Source organism: Prinia subflava, chromosome 14 (assembly GCF_021018805.1).
Source record: "Prinia subflava isolate CZ2003 ecotype Zambia chromosome 14, Cam_Psub_1.2, whole genome shotgun sequence".
NCBI classification, from domain to species: Eukaryota; Metazoa; Chordata; class Aves; order Passeriformes; family Cisticolidae; genus Prinia; species Prinia subflava.
This window is the reverse complement of record NC_086260.1, coordinates 10,643,282-10,661,276: the sequence shown is the minus strand read 5'-3', so window position 1 is coordinate 10,661,276 and position 17,995 is coordinate 10,643,282.

Genomic DNA, 17,995 nt, shown 5'->3' with positions numbered 1-17,995 from the left:
GGAAGATCTGCTTACACACATTTCCAACATAAACACAAAACTTTGTGACTCAGATGTGAGAAAATCTTGGAGAGGCAAAGGATTGTTACTAAGGAGAAAATAAAGAGCTTATTAGGATACCTCAACTGAAGATACAAACTTTCATTCAAGCACAGGCTGAAAAACAGAGATTATTTAAAGGGTGAAAAAGTTTTCTTCCCAGTTCCATAGCTTGTAAGAGACCTACCTGTGTGGGTTTTATCTGGAAGTGCATGGAATTCTAACTTCTTTTATGGCTTATGCATCTTTTTGATACCCAGGGGTGGCCAGTTCACTGTGTGAGTGTTGGAAAGGATTTTAAACACAATTTTCTCTTGAAACCCATGGATGGGAGCACTTGCCTTGCAGCTAATGTCTGCTATTCCAGTTCCAACAGATCTCAGAATAGGTGTTATTAAAGGCTCATCCTTTCCTGAGCTCTCTGTTGTATTGGTGCTGTGATGTTGCCAGTAGAATCATCACTGCATGTGAAGGTGCTGGCCTGAGGCCATGAAGCTCTACAACACCTCTCTCTGAAGAAGCACAGGTGACTCTTGCTAACACCAGAGGTTCTGCACTGAGGTAGGAAAATGGTGACAGGAGCAAGGCCTTTATACATGCAAATGATCCAGGCAAGGGAGCAAAACTTGCCATGGCTGGAGCAGAACTGACTGAAAGCAGAATGATTTGCAAAGTTTTCTGTGAGCCCTTGTCAGCTCTGACTGGTGTAGAAAGAACCTGTTTGAGCTGCTCAATAAATTGGATGGTTTAAATAATGTATGGACTGTCTTTCTGGATTCATGAAAGCAGCTGTGTGAAGCACTGACTTGTTCTGCCTGCAATGGGTTTCTTTCCTTTTCCTCAAAAAGTTCTCTTCACTAGGCTTCAAAATCTCATGGATAACTTTTGGATTCTGCTTTGGAGGGCTTCTAGTTAGACTTGAGCAGAGTGGTGCACATTTCACAGCTCTGTTTTCATGCTGTCTAGCTTAAGTTTGGGCCCTTCCCTTCCCTTCCCTTCCCTTCCCTTCCCTTCCCTTCCCTTCCCTTCCCTTCCCTTCCCTTCCCTTCCCTTCCCTTCCCTTCCCTTCCCTTCCCTTCCCTTCCCTTCCCTTCCCTTCCCTTCCCTTCCCTTCCCTTCCCTTCCCTTCCCTTCCCTTCCCTTCCCTTCCCTTCCCTTCCCTTCCCTTCCCTTCCCTTCCCTTCCCTTCCCTTCCCTTCCCTTCCCTTCCCTTCCCTTCCCTTCCCTTCCCTTCCCTTCCCTTCCCTTCCCTTCCCTTCCCTTCCCTTCCCTTCCCTTCCCTTCCCTTCCCTTCCCTTCCCTTCCCTTCCCTTCCCTTCCCTTCCCTTCCCTTCCCTTCCCTTCCCTTCCCTTCCCTTCCCTTCCCTTCCCTTCCCTTCCCTTCCCTTCCCTCCCCTCCCCTCCCCTCCCCTCCCCTCCCCTCCCCTCCCCTCCCCTCCCCTCCCCTCCCCTCCCCTCCCCTCCCCTCCCCTCCCCCTTTTCTAGGGGTTGGTTTGTTTGCTTATCTGAGGGTTTTTTAACTCTAAAGGTCAGTTAAAGAATCTACTGGCAGAGAAAGGAAAAATGCCTTTTCCTCAACAAAATGACCAATTGAATCCATTTCACATCCCCAACTAAGCTCTCAATTTCTTCTTCCACCTTCAAATACTAATGCTGTTGCTATTTGGTCTAAAGTTGTGTATCAAGTCCAGAGATCAACAGCTCGCTGGGCCATGGGTTTACACCTTCATCCCCTGTCACCCAGTACGATGATAAGAAATTCAAAATCCAAGGGATAAATCCAAGGAGAGGGAAAGAAGAAACATTTATTTTAGTGCCACAGGAGGGAAATGGAGTCACAGAGGCAGTGAATTACATTCCATAGCAGAGGAAAAGGTTGAGCTCCTATATTCTGGTGGTTCAATTGTGTTGTTATCTACTTTCTCTCTCTTGGTTACTCCAGGTATGATGATGACGATGATGATGGTAATGATGATTATAAGTGGGGACTTCCATAGGTCACCTCTGATTGCCAAAAGATGCTTTCAGAGGACTGCTCCATAAAGCTGTGCTGTCCTGCACAGGGCTCTCTGGTGTATCCAAGATCAGGATAACAATGTCACTCTCTTTTTAAGGGGACCAACTTTTCCATATTGCTCTGCCCTGCTCTCAGTGCTCTTCTAGGCTTCCTCAGAGTGCCTCAGTGAGACCCGTGCTTTTATCCCTGTATCTCCATAGCTGAACCTGCCTTACTTTCCAGGAGTAAGCAAAGACAACAGCAAACCCTCAGCATCAGAGATGTCAGGGGAGAAGAGTGGCTCATGCAAGCATTTGAAGGCATGGAGTGGCACTGTGCAATGGAGAGAAGCCACTCAGTCAAAGCTGGTTTCAGTATCTACAAGTGATTTAGTCATGGTGGGATTCTTCTATAGTCAATGGGGAGAAGAAAAGCTCTCAAGGATGTGATTCATGTGACCTACTTTAGGCATCTACTTTGGAATGAGATAAATTACACCTCTGGCTCCATTGACTGTATATTGATGAGATGTCTGCCTAGTGTATGAAAGGAGCTTTGGGTGACTAGCTTAAACTTACAATCCTGAATTTAATCAGATTAATTCACCCTATATGTCTACACATGCTCCAGTTCTCTCTCTTGTTGCTGTGTAGACATGAAAGGAAGAGCCTTTTCTTTTTCTTTGTGAGACTGCAAATAAATCAGATTCAGAAAGCACTCAGAAAAGAGCAGCAATGTGAGATAGGGCTAGTGTGTGCAGGAAACTGGGCAGGGAAAGATATTAGCTTCTCTTGTCTGTCCTTGGAACAAATTCACAGGAATCAAGGGAAATAAAGGTGATTTTGTGCCTAAAAATAAAAAATAAATATATATTGGTGAAGTGAGGTTTCCTGGTGTCTTCTGGCCATTTGCCACAGGAGGGAAAAAGGTCCTCCCCTCCCTACAGAGACATTCTTCCTGGAAGGTTTGGACTATTACTGCATTTTACCTTTTCTACCACAGCATGGATGCTTTCTTCTTTTTAACAGTTTGTCTATGAGCATTTTAGCTTCAGTTTAATAAGAGAGGATTGATGTTTGCACTCTGTGGAAATGTTGTATAGGGTGGAGTTTCTGCTTGTTGCAGTAAGAAAACTATTGAAAAAGATGCCTCAGACAAGTGGGTGGGAGCGATAATAATAAAAAGTAGCATGTCCTCTTCCTCCACTGACAAAAAAACCTCCCAACTCCTCCCCTCAAACAATCCTTCTTCTTTCCTTCAAAACAGCCAAATCCCACAACCAGTTGCAAAGAGAGGCTGAAAGTATTGGTGGTGTAAAATGATTGGCATCATAAAAATCGAAGTCCTACCAAAACAGAATGATAATGCTTTGTGTTCAACCGCCCCACTGGGAATAAAAAGGAATTCTCACCTATTTTCCCCATGACTCTGACAAAAGTGACTCGAGTGCTTCAATTGAGATATATAAAAGAGTGCCTTATTCCATTTATTTATTTCAAGTGCCCACCTCCCCAGGCAAATCTGAGCTCCTGGAGGATTTCATATACCACCTTGAGGAGGTACAATACCTCTGAAAAAATAAAGTAATTTTCAAAGGACACTGTCACAAGACCATTTCTTTTATTTTCACAGTGCTGCTTTGCAAAGACCACTTTGGGAGCCTGACATCAAGACAGCCTTGCCCTACAGGGCCATGTGCAATGACTGGCAGAAGAAGAGCTGGCAGGGACAGTATCTGATCATCTTCCCTTATACTGTAGGTTTCCTTCCAAGCAGAGTGAAAATGTTTGCTTCTTTAGACACATATTGCTGCTTCCCACCTTTCAGATTCAAACACCGATTATCAAGAGACAGTATTCTCTCCTGTTGTCCTATGGGAATCCACAATGGGACAAATGAGCATTTCTCCACCAAAGTGATGATCTTGATTTTGGTCCTGTTCTCTTAGGCTTTAGTGGAAACTGTAAGGCTAGGGTTGGACAGAGCAATAGCCTTGGGCCATGCCAAACCTCTTTTAAACTCTGAATACTGTCCCAGGTCTCTTCAAGTTGATGGCACAGAGAGGCCTCAGAGTTTCAGGTCAGTGGTTTTGTCCCTGGAGGCAGTGATTCCAGACTGGCTCTCCACTGGATACTATGGGGATATGAAAGGTAACCAGGCTTTGTGGAGTGCTTTCGTTCTAAGGAGGTGGGAATTTGGTTTTATCCTTCTTGTGTTAACTCCTCCCTTGACCCAAATCCTAAATTCCACCCTGCAATACCCTATAAAAACCCCACAACCCTGCCTTTGTCTGGTCCTTCATCTTTGTCCCCTTCCTCACCCCTGGGGGTAATAAATGGATTTTTGAGCTTGATAAAATGGAGACTTGTCCGGTTTGTTCCCTGGACATGATGAACTCTGTTGCAACACAATGCAACAAGGCTCCAAGTCAGGAACATTGAGTGTCTCTCCTAATCATGCAAAAGTCACTCCTGGCTGAAATCCACCTGCGATTTCATTTCTCCCTGTCAGTGGATTAAACTGGACCCTCTCTAATTTATCTTGCTGTGCAGGGTCATAGACGGCAGGGAGTGAAAATGCAGCAGTTTTTTTAGCAGCAGTTTTATACCAGAAGAATCCATGGTCTGCAAAAGGAGACCTGCATGGAGTCTGCTTTTTAATGGCTTATTTCTTTGTATCTATTTTTATATATTTGATCTCTTTCACTTTGAAAAATACCAGCGGCAAAATACATCAGTGCTGGCTGCATAGTGAAATGGGTGGAGGGCTGCAGAGATGGATTGCTGGTGCCAGAGATCTGCCTGATAAGATGGGTAACTGCCAGATAAGACAGAAGGTTTGAACATAGATCTGCAGATCTCAGATGCAGAAATTTAGCTCTTTCACTTTTAGTCATGCCTGTGTAGGTGAACCTGGTCAAAAAAAGGTTGTGTTTCCAAGGACCTTTGTGAGTGTGACTTTTTCCATCTAGATGAATTACTTTGCAACAGTCAGCTTTGATCTTCTAAACAACTCCTCAAGGCCATGGACAGCTCCCTTTAAGGCTTTCTGCAGATTATTAAATGTAATGTACCAATAATTTTAATATCACATCCTGCTCAGAACTCATTAGAGCTCAAAAAGGGCATAAGTAGCAGTGAAACTCTTGTTCTCGTCTTAAACCAGCCGGTAGAATTAAATGATTTAGATGTAAGATTACCTTCTAGCAAACCAAAGCAAAAACTGCAGAGAACTGCCCATCCCAGTCACCTGGAGAGGGAAGGGAACTACAGGGACCCATGAAAGACACTTCCACATCTGCAAAGGATGAGCCAATGCCCAGGATCAGCCTTCAGGCTTGCTATTTAATTGTCAATCCTCAGTGGCTCCATCACTGTGATGACGTTGCTCCTGATTGATACCTTGTGTCATGGACATGAGAATCTGCTCCCTCTACACTTTATGAGAAGCCAGGTAAAATAATTTCACCATGCCTTCCTTTTTATGAAAATGGAGCAAAGCGTGACACACAGACATTCAATCTCCCATTGGAGATAAAGTGCCTTCATTTACTAGCTCAGAAAATCAATACCTGTGATTTGATATGAACATTTATTTTCACTTAACTCCTTTCTATCACTGAGCCATTGGGGAAGGCAGGAAAGCTTCATTTCGTGCAGCAGGATTTGCAGCGAATGCTGCTGAGTGAATTGCATTTTTCTGTGTGTGCACATTCATCTGTCTTTCTGATATTCATCTTATGTGTCTCTGTAGGAGACATTCCCAGTAGGATCTGAGAAAGGTTGTGTCCAGAGAAGGGGCAAACCATGGACCTTGGGCAAGTCTCTTGTGCTGTGGCACTACTGCCCTGCAGCTCTTTCAGTATGAGCCTGTGTGATCATCCCCCTGAGCTGGCAGGGGACAGAAGGGCTCTCAGGGGCTCTTGGGTCAGTTCTGGAGTCATGGAGTCTGATCTCCAGAGGAGAGACTCATATTTAATTTAAGAGGAACAGTGTAAGAAAGTCTATGTGGGAACTGTAAGGGAGAAGGCAGGAAGAATAAGAGAATCTGAAAGGGTTCTCCCGAAAGGGAGAAAAAATCCTTTCTATGCAAGGGCAGCAGAAGCCAGGGATGTCTGTCACTGCTGTGTACTGCCTGTTCTATCCTCTGGCAGGAGAGCTGTAGAAGCTGTCTTCCCCAACAGGGACAGTCCCTTCCAGTCACTTCATGGGAACCAGACTTGTTTCCAAAGCTGTCTGTGGCCATATTCAAACACGAGAGGAGTCCTCCCAGTGGAGTAGTCATGTTTCTACACAGGAGTGAAAACTAGCACTGGCTGCTGCTCCTGGTGTTGGTGTGGAGGCATGTAAGTGGATGAGGAAATAAATAATAAACAAAAAAGTCAGCTTGTCAGTGTGTGAGGATGGAAATGAAGAGCACTGACCAGCAATGACCTTTTGTTTACATTTCCCTCCGAAAGGGAGAAATAATTGCAGTTTCTATGTGATGCTGCCTTCAAATTACACCCTCTCTCCCTGCTCTATTCAAGACCAGCCAGTGATGACATTAGAGTCTTGAATCAAACTAAGTGGTTACTATGGTGTCAGGCTGAAATTATGAATCTCAGAGACCGCCAGCTTGGAGAAGGAGCAGTGGCGGACACATAATTAAAACTGGGGGAGAGAATAGAGGCCATATTGTATCTGAATAGTAGTGAGATTGCACTTCGGAGGAGTGGTTACCAGGAAAAAAAAGAAAAAAGAAAAAAGAAAAAAGAAAAAAGAAAAAAGAAAAAAGAAAAAAGAAAAAAGAAAAAAGAAAAAAGAAAAAAAAAAAAAAGGATGTACTTAGTGCTTAGTTAAATGCTTAATCAGGGACCAGGAACAATGCACTCTGCTGGTATTTTACTGCTGGCTGTATGTCTGCTGCTCTCTCTTCAGTGCCTCCAGTGCCTGCCTAGAGCCACCTCTGGCATCCAGCAGCCCTCTCACAGTGAAAAAAGGCACAATCCCAGTAATCTCAACACTCTGCATCCAGAAGAGCACCTTTGCATGGCAAAGCGACGTGGATGTGGAGCCTGACACCATCGTTTCCCCTCGAGCAGGGCCACAAGCAGAGCGCTGATTGACGAGGGGCACGGAGGGAAGGGCAGGGTGTTGGGAAGCAGGACTGATTGGTAATTTCAGCGGTCATTAGTGGAGCTCATTGTGAGTTTGATAGATCTGCGCTGCTTTGTTACAGTTAAGTGGACTGATTGTGGAACACAGAAACGTTTTAGTGACATGACAGCTAATTTAGAAAGAGGGGAGTGGTGGGAAAAGAACATGCATTATTCCATAATTATATCTCAGTCCGTCCCAGCCCCATGACTGGCTCCCCTGAGAACATAACTCTGGTCTCTCTAACACAAGAGTGAGACATCAGGCTTCTTACCTTAGGCTGCTGCACACTGGGTCCCAACCTGCTTGTGACCGTTTATGCATTATGCCACTGCTACACTTAAACACCAGCATTATGCCACTGCCATATTTGTTAAACACTACTGACAGCAAGATTCAGCAAACCCTCGCACTGCCCAGGCATCAGTGCTATGAATCCTTAACATAAGGTACAGGATTTTGTTCTTGTGTCCCATTTGATGTTGGAGGCTGCCCCTTCATCCACCTTGGTGTTGTCTGACATGGATTAGAGGAAGATGTGAGCAGGGAGAGCAACTCACTCCAAAGCTGGTAATGACCCATTTTATTTAGAGTTGGAGCACTCCTGCCAGAGCTCTGGGAAGGAGCAGGTCACTCCACCTTCTGCTCCAGGCACTTTCTGCTGTGCTGGTTCTAAGGGAGGTGTATAAATGACAGGTGATAAAAAGTTAGAGTGGGGTGCGTCATTAAACACAGAGTTGAACCAGCAGAAGTTGGTGCTGAGGTTTATCAGCCCTGTCAAGAACATCATTTGCCACATACAGATACTCTAAAGAAGATTTATGAATTCATCTTTTATGTAAGGTGTGACCATTGGGCCAAGCTGGGGCCCTTGATCAATGAAGTGCTTATAGATGTGCCTGGTCATTTAGATCCTGGAGAATTCAGGAGATCAGAGCCTTAATGATCCTGCAGCAGATAGCACTGGGAAAAACATGCAAAAGGAGGTTATTAAAAACATGCACAACACCTGAGCTAAATGTGCTCAGGGACAGATCAGCTGAAAGAATAGATGATCTTTCCACCCTCTCCCAGTCCTGGCTCCACTGATAGATAATTAAAGGCTTGCAGAGTTGGAGCCCAGCACTGCAAAAGAAAAATATCACTTTTTTTTTTGATTGACTGCCTGTGTAGGTAATATAAAGAAAGCTAGACTATGGTCAGTAGGCAGCACAGAAATTGCCATGCAATTCTTTCAGACTCTTCTTTCAGATCTTTGAATCTGCATTTGAGGAGAGAGAAGGAAAAATAATCGAAATGCAAAGCAGAGGGGTGGGGAGCTGGCAGGAAAGCTGGGGGGATGGTCCTGAGAGCTCTGCTTTCTGAAAATTCCTCAGATGCAGCTGCTGCTTCATGAGAGCAGTAGGCTATTTTTAATGTGCTGTGGCTGTATTTGCACTTTCAATTGCTGTCATTAAGAAGGCAATACCCACTCTTGCAATTATGACGACAGTGGGGTTCACTGGAATCAGCCAACGCCTCCTTTCAATACTTGCTGGATGTCTTGCTGTGCTGCAGCAGTCAGGTGAGACTGTTCCAGTTATCCCAGTCTGACAGTATTATTGGAGCTTCCACATGCCTCACCTAACTACATATGTGCTTTGGATGGAGATATTTATGGCCCAAGGATGGCAGCAGTTCAGCAAGCCAGACTGAACCTCTCCAGGCAAGAGCTAAGGAAAGTTGCTTGGCCATGTGGGGCATCTCTTTGCAAATATGCCTTTGGTGTGAACATATCCCTGGCATGAATTTTCCCTCTTTGGAAAAACACTCAAATAAAGGAGGAGTCCTAGAGGAGTGTCCTTAATCAGGAAACTAAAGGAGTTCTGTCTCTGGAATCATTCAGGGTTCACTGGTGAGAGTCTTCACTTTTTGAGACTCTTAGCTAAGGCAACCCATGGGATGCTATTTACCCTTCCTGTTGTGATGGATGCAGGTGTTAAACAAGGGAAGAGCAAATGATGATCAGGGATTGCCAACATGAAGACTTCTGGACAAACTTAGGAGGAGGTGCAACTTCTTGCAGTTATGATTTTCATGACAATCTTAGATTTTTAAGAAATAGCAGAAATGCATCTGTCAGAAAAGACGTAAGTTAATCCTGTCTTGAGGCAGAGGGGAATTTTTCCTTGTTCCACCTCATTTTTCTCTTCAGGTTAGAAAGATTTTAATAAATTCACTTCTCCTCAATGTTAGTCTGTCTATTCTTCTTTCAAGTTCTCATGGTCAGACAAAGTGCTCCAGGCCTCAGTTTCTACCAGAATCCCTGTTTTACCAGAATATCAATTATATGATCAAGAAAAATATTGTGAAAATAGAAATATTTGGCCAACTCTTTTGAGCTTTAATTAATGTAATATTTTATTGGAGCTGAAATTCTGAAGCATCACATGTAACTGAATATATTTAACCAATTAACTAAGTCAAACAAGGCTGTCTAAACTTAATCACAGACCTCTCCATTCCCCTATTACATCAAGTGCTACTAATGCTGTTATACTTTTGACAAGTGGCCCCTGGCAAATGAGCAAATCAATAATGTATTTGAGCTAGGAACTGAGCACATTTGCATTTCTGCGGTGCCTTTTGCTGAGGATCTCAAAGCACTGTGGGGACTTTCAGTTTGTTAAACTTCCAGCAGTGTGGGGATGCAGAGCCAGGTGGCTGAAGGAGTCACACACAAGGTGGAGGGACAAAGGTCTAGATCTGGGCAGGACTTGAGATGTCATACTAGACCCCTGGATTGGGGCAGACCTCCCTGCCCCTCCCACAGGATAGGGACCTCAGTTTACCCCTTACTGGGGTCTCCCATGGGATGCTGAATTCCATCTGCTTCCAGGTTGTGATTTCCCAAAAGTGCTAAAGTCTGTCTCCAGGACTGCATAGATCAAACTTTGGCTTCTTGAAAACTCAGCTCCACCATTACTCTGCTACTGCCCGCACTTGCTTGGGATTCACATTCCTCTTTTACTGGTGACAATCTCCCGAGCTCTCTCCATCATCTGAGTTGCACAACATGTTCTATAGCCCATTCAGGCTCACATGAAGATGCAACACAGCTTGGCTGGCCATCTCTGTTCTCTTAGAAAAGAACAATGCCTTCCAAAATTCTGGAACTAGTGACATTTTAAGTGCTCTGGAAGAACCAACATACACTTTTCATTTGGGGCCTTTTTGCAGTAACAGTTAATCTCATTGCTAAGAGTCTGATCTTGATATTCATCCTGCATTTTCCTATTATTAAAACAGAAGTCTAGGGCCCTATTTAAAATATCCCTGGTACAATAAGTAAAATAAGTATTTATATAGTCACAACACTTGACTGTTTAGCCTGAAATTTGAAAGAGCTTTCCAAACACTAAGGCAATAACCCAGATGTGGAGAGCAAACATTTTTAGACATACTGTACTGGAGGAATAGAGGCCACAAGAAATCCATGCATGATTTGTGTACTATGATATATTGGGTCTGTGGCTGACCTGAGCAGAGAATTTGTGGGATTCATTCCCCAAGCCCTGGATGCTTCTCCTGTAATTTTTTTAAAATAAATGCTACATGTATATGGGGTTTGTTCTTTTTTTCTCCTGGGAAAAATATAACTACAAAATGGGTTTCCAATAATGGATCATTTATGTTATATCACAATGTGATAAATGGATCTTTAGATCCCCAGAGGGGAACAGACTAGTGACACTGCTGCCACAGCATCTCTTCTGGAATCAGGAGCTCAGTTCCAGTTTCGGCAGCTGTGGGATGAAATAGAGCTGTTTCCTTGACTCCAGTGGAGTCTCTCAGGACCAGTCCTGGTCTGGAGCCTGTGGTGGTTGATGTCCAGGAGGGCTTAAGCCCCATCATGCAGCAACGGGAGGGTAAAGAGCAGCGATTGCATTCAAAGTGAACAGGCACTTAGAGGAAAGGCAAAGACAGAGATGACTTGTCCCCTGAAAAACAGTGACACAAAGGAAGTTTCAGTAATAGCAGATAAAGCTGTTACACATGGAAAGAAACTTTTGACTACATTGATGCTGTGAAGTTGTGTTTAGGGGCTTGCAGGTGTGGGAAGGCGACAGAAATTAATAGTAAGAAAAGGTGGGTGAAGGAATTTCCATTATTAAAGAAGGAAAGAGGCCCCAAATGAAGGCAGAAAGGATGCTGAAGGCAAATACTCCATGAGTTCCTGAATTTTCAGGGTGGGGAGTTGGAGCAACTTAGTCAAGCTGCTGAAAATCCCAGAGTCCCTTGGGCAAAACCTTTTGTACTCTGCCTCTGCAGGAAGACGGCTTTATGAGATAATGATGTTATTTCAGCACAAACTCTTTCATTCCTGCAGCAAATTAAAAGAGGGAAAAGAAGGGAGGATATCTGGGGGGGAAGAAACCAATGTTATTTACTCCTCTGCAGCTGACATTAAAGGCTTCTTTAAGGGCCAGTGGGTTATTAACTTCCTGTCGCCTGCCACAATGATATGCTGTGACATATTGTCACCGCATTCCAGCGAAGCCTTAAACATTAATTGGGAAGTAAGATGAGTGAAGCGGCTTTAATGAGATACCTTGTTGTAACTTCCAACTTTACACATTATTTACAGTGATTCCACTAATGGTTCCATCCATCAGAGGCAGGGAGAGGTATTGGGGATGAGAGCAGGGGAAGGAGGGGTGAAAAGAAGGAGATAGATATCGTAAGCTGAGTGAGAGATGCAGGGAGTAGGGTAGGAATAAGCTACAAGGTGCAGGACAGAGAAAGAGAAGTTACATCCCTCTGGTGTTTCTCATCTTGAATTTAATTTCCTTCAGTTATTTTCCACCTACAGCAGTTTTGCAGCAAGAAGATGGGAAGAGAGTTTATTCTGTAACAGTCTGATTAGCCTGGCTTTACCATGCCTTTATTGCTCCTCCCTTCTCTCCTAAATCCTTCTCTCGGCTTCCTTCCCTTGGATGATAACTAAAGTTGCACAAAATTCACCTTAGTTTTCCAGGGTGGACAGAAAGTTCACCCTGGCTGTTTGGGCAGCTGGAAGCACACTCATGAGATAGTTGTTAAACACTATGAGATAGGTGTTTTACAGGGTTGTTAGGGAGTGAAGCAAGCCAAGCAAGTCCTGTGAAGGCAGTGCAAGGATCACTGGAGTGAGTTTGTTTAAAATTTTGCTTGAAAACTAACTTAAGAATCAGATTGTCAGCATCACCTTATTGAAGCCACCCCAGATAGGATGGTGTGGCTGTTAAATCTGGTGGCTGTTAATGCTGTCCAGCCTGAGCCTGCAGACAGCAGATAAAATCACCAGGAGACTAAAAATTGCGGCAGATGCAGATTTAAAACACAAGATGTGGAGAGGCTGCATTCTCAAACCTGGGATGCCTGGTGTGATATCCAAACTTGCAGTTGTGTGATAGCACAGAGACCCCATGTCGGGACAACCCTTCCCATCAGCAATACAGCTCTACCCACCTCTGCAGGACCAGCACCAGCCCTAAGAGAGGGCTGAGAGCAAATCACAGCCTGACACCACATGTGACCTTCAATTACACCCCTAAACCAATGACAGGAAAAATGCTGGACTGGCAGCCTCAGACACCTGAAATCCTTGGAAGAGGGGTGTGAGGCCAGGCTAGATCCTATTAACATAATGTTTTTTCTTCTGTGCACTGCTGGGATCAAAGCTGAGCAGGTGGCAGATGAACCCAGTTTCCATGCTCTCATTATTTCCTAGAAGAGTCAGCTGGTCTTGTGATTCAGGTGGGTCAATATTGTAAGGAGGAAGATTTGACCCTGTTTTAATTAGAAGGAGCAGAACGAGCTGGGGGAAGACCATGATTATAATAACATGGCCTGGCAGGGAAGTGCCCGGGGCACCAGGCATTCATTGTTAGCTAGAAGGCATGTGGATTTCATGATTTCAGGATGCTCTGCACACGAGCAGGTTTATGCTCCCTGTTCTGTTTTCCATTATATCATTTCTATCCTTGTTAACAGCAAGTCCCACAGCAGCACATGCAATCACAGCTAATGGATTCCAGTTTTACACTTAGATCTAAAGAACATTTCTTCTCGCAATACTGGGCTGGATGGCTGTTGAAATGGAGCAGACAAAGAGAAAATTAATTGAAAGTATGGGTGTATAAAAAGCATCAGGGGATAGATCAGCTGGGGAAAACACATGGAGTTTAAGAGCACATGCGCATGCCAACAGCCTCTTTTTCCATGAAAAGTTGAAATTTCTACTCACAGCTACCTGTCAAGGTTGGCGTGCCTTTAATTGTAACGTCTGCGTGCTTCTTTAGGCACCATTTAATTCTCTCTGACAGCCACCGATTTAAAAATAAAGGCAAACACTCAGAACTTAGTGGCAGATCAGAGCCAGGCAAGGGACGTGCTAATTGCCAGATGTTGTTCATTTGACTCTGATCCATTACCAAAATTAAAGAAGAAAGAAATGGAAGTAGGAAAAGGAAAAAACCTGCCCCGCCTCCCCTCCACTGAGCTGTCTGTAGGTTTGACTCGCTGCTGTTGGTGAACTTCACTGAGCAGAGCACATTGGGGTGTTTCTGCATTAACAGCATCACAGGCCAAGTCACTGTACGCAGTGGACTGTGGAGCATCTCTCCTGGGGTCCGGTGCACAGCGGCTTCCACGGCTAGCAGGGAAATATTTCCCCACTGTGCAGCCAGCTGTAGCCTCTTTTTGACATTTCCAGCAGCTAATCACTTCCATAGCTGGTGGCTCAGGAGAACAGGAGGAGAAGTCAAAAACTCAGCCTGGATTTAAAGTAACTCTTCACTTGGATGGTTGCTAACACCTATTCCTGGCACCTCTTGTGCTACTTAGTCTGAGGAAAAGGATTTTTAAGTGCCAAGGGAAAGGTAACAAGGTCAAGGATGAAGATAGCTTAGATTTACTCCTAAGGCAAATATGAGCTGGATTTGGACTCAGTCCAGTAAGTTCCCCAACACTTTTTGCCTCTGTGAATCCTAATGGGAGATTCATTTAGGTATTTTTTCATGGTTGATTCTTGGGATGAGACTCAGGTGCCAAAAGTAGGCATTTAAAGCCAGTTAAGACAAAGGGATCTCGCAGAGGGATCCACAGACAGCTTTCAAGACAGAGAAGCTAAGGGAAACCTTGCCTTTCTGGAGAGCTTACCTCCTTCCAAGAGGTCATTGCATGAAGTGTGGTCCCTGGAGGGCAGGAATTTGATAGTCAGCAAGCAGTAGGGCCATCATTCCTTCCTGGAGCTCTTGGGGAAGCCAACTGTGATAGGATGTCTGTTCTGCCCCCCCACAGCTGCAGGGTGATAAGCTGGAGGGCATTCCTTTGTAACAGAAAATGCTGCAGAAGTCTGGGCTGCACAATACTGAGTATTCATGGAAACTTCTCCATTTGGGAATTCTTCAGCATTTGCTCTAGCTCTCAAGCCACATCACTCTCTTTGCAGTGTCTTTTGCACAGCCTGGCCAGATGGGCAGCTCAGACACCAGGGTTGGTACAGGCACCCAGCATCATCTTGTGGCTGCTTCTAGAGACACAGCCACAGAGGCTTTCAATTTCTCTTTAAGATGAAAGGGCTTCTCTTTCAACTGCCAGGTGGATCAGTTCATTAAATAAAACCCTGTTCATTAAATAAAATTGCCTGTGAGTCTTGTTCCTCACAAACTGCTTGGGGTTAGCTATCAGGCTAGGTATTTATTGTGAGTAGAGGTCAGCTGTGAAATTCTCCATGTACAGAGCTTCAATATCCACTTTCCAAATAAAATCAAAGAAAGAATGACTGAAATTTGGGATTTCAGCTTATTACCCTCTGAAATGCAGCTGACACCCCATACAGTCCAAATGGTATCCTCTTGGATGATCTCTACTTTTCTTCTTTTCTGTGATGTATCAGATAATCCACTGAGCCTTCTTTTCCCAGCAATTCCTAAAGGTTCTGTCAACAGACCAGGCTTAATGCAGGAGCGAACCACAAAAGGAGCAGAACTCCTGACAAAAATGTCCCTTCAGAATAGAACATGGCCCAGTACAGGAAAGAGCATATAACTTCATTTCAAGTCATTTTCTTCCCTCCAAGTCAAGGCTTTCCTGATACATTCAAAGAATTACATACAAAATATGTAATTAGGCTCTTGATTCATACAGTCAGTGAGTGTAAAAGAACCAGAGCATCCATAAATATTGGAGGCTTTTTTTTTTTTTAATTACTCATTTCTTTAAAAGTAAAAAGTAGGACAGATGAACTGCGAAGGAGGGAAACAAGGCAAAGTTAGTCTTCTGTCATTTGTGGCTGCTCTAATCCACATGAAAAAGGTTCTGAACAGCAGTGTTTGGGTTTTTCTCCCTCAGTGGGGTAAATGCAGGGAATTCATTAAACAGACAACCTGGCTGTGCCTAAATCCTTCATCTATCATAGGGATTTGTTTTAGAAAGCTCTGCTCTTGCATGAGATATATTTGGATTTGGAGTACAAAGAGTATCTTCATTTAATAGCTCTCCATTCTCATTAGATTGGCCTTCCTTGGGGCTGTCCTTTCAGTTGTCTGGGAGTTTATTCTCATAACAGGCTCATCTATTTCTTTGTCAGATATTCTTTCAAAATGGCCCCTGTGCAATAAATTGACTAAATTTGGGAAAATTTCTTCTTTTACCTAGTCCATACGAACAAGCAAGATCTACTATTAACTGTATAGCAATAAAGTTTTACGAAGATATTTCTGGCTTTTTACCTGCTACAAATTCAGTTTCATTTTGACAATATTTTTAACCAGGCTGCAGGATGTCTTGTCCATGCTTTGCTAAAGAGGTCAGCTACCTTGTATGTGCCCCCATTTAACAGTCCTCCCATGTTTCTGATCTCCAAATACCATGCACAGACCACCTGGAGTGGGCAGCCTCCTGTTGCCAGGCTGTAGCTGGTGGAAAGTATATATATATATATATATATTTATATATATTTTTTTTAATATGCGAGCTTTCTATATGGGTGAGCTCACTGGTGCTGCTGCACTACTCTGCTTTGGGATGCACCAAATGGAGCACAAGGAGCTGGAGGAGTTTGATTATTTGGACCCACAGGGAAATGGCAGCTCTGTGTTTCAAATATGTGAAATCCTGAGTGCTGCAGAGGCAGAGCTCAAACGTGCAGCAGGTGACAGGCTGCTGCTGTGCAGTGCAGAGGCGACCCCGACAGGCTTCTTTCTTTAGCACCTCTGCCTTGGTATCTCAGCACCATCTTTGTCCACACGTATGACACTTCTTGCTGCACTTTGCACCAGAAGTTGAGTTATCATAAGGGCTTTTAGATGTGATGAGTCCTTTTCCAAGCAGGCTGCAGCAGTCCATTGAAATGCTCCTTACATGAGCTCTGGATGAAATGCAGGGTGAGTGGAGGGGAGAGAGGGAACTATATAATCTTTTTTCCTTAATAAGAAATTATATAGAAAGAGAATACAGTATACAGTTCACTTAACTAATTTTCTAACCAACAGTCATTGCAATGTTCTCTCTAGGATCAGAAGGAACAAGGTGAGAGGCAGAATAATAAATCCAGACTGTCTTTTTGGAAGCTACAACCATATCATTATAGGGAGAAGTTTAAGGACATCCACTCTGGGGAGAAAAAATTAAAAGCAGAGGCCACTTCAGCCCACCCTTGGCAACAGGATTAATTAAAATTAAATTAAATTCAATAAAAAATAACTTTTAAATGTCATTCGAATAAAATCTGCCATCTAAATAGTGTTCTCTGCAGACATAAAGCTATCTGTGCTGGTGAGCTGATTTGAATGGGAAGATGCATCATCTTGGGATGCAATATATACATTTTGGATGAAATATATCCATTTTCCACCTGGCACTGCTGCCTGCCATGTCAGCCCACATTTGCAGTCAACACACTTCTCCTATGCTGACAGACATGGGCTCTGAGGAAACATGCTGTGCAGTGCGAGGTGGGAAGCAGAGTGAAGGCTGGGCACAGCTGCACCCAGCCCAGCTCCTGGGACACTCTCCTGCTTTGGCTGATTTTGCTCCTTGCTGAGTTAGTGAAGGGTGTATGTCAGGCTTGGTTTAGCTTGAAGCAAGTGAAAGTCACAGCACTGTCTCACTTCTGTGTGACATTGCACCAGGAACAGCATGTGCACACAACGGGTTGGGGAAGTTGTTTTAGTGTGCTGTGCTGGCCCTTGCATGGCTCCAGCATGGAGAGCACCTGTCTGCTGCAAACCTGCTCTCAGCCTGCCCTGCTCACCCCCATGGCTGTCACCCCTTCCCTGCCATCCCCCTTCCCCAGAGCACAGCCTGCCCTGATGGAAAGGCAGCAGCTTAATCCTCTTACATTTCTGCTGGGCAATCTCCCTCCAAAATGGCACAAGAGCATTGATGGAAAGTCAGATGCCATTCAAAAGAAAGCAGAAACATCAGCTTTTTTTTTTTTTTTTTTTTTTTTTTTAGGGGACTTTTAATTCCTTTCTGTAGTGTTCATTTGCACACAGCTCCCAGAGGATGAGAGGAGAGCCCAGATGATCCAGGCTGTATCGCATCCTTATTAGATTAGACAGCATCAACTTCCCCCAGGCCATAACCCCAAGGACAGGGAATTACATGAGTTTTCCATCTCTCCCTTCCTGTTATAATCAATAGTAAAAAAGTGGATTGCCTATAGGGGAGGAGAATTATGTCCCTGGAGACATATCCCCACTCCAGAGCACTTGGTCCTCTTTGGTTGCTTATGTAACTCAGACTTTTATCTGTCCTGGTTCCAGTCCTGCAGATGTGTGGTGTCATCTCAGAA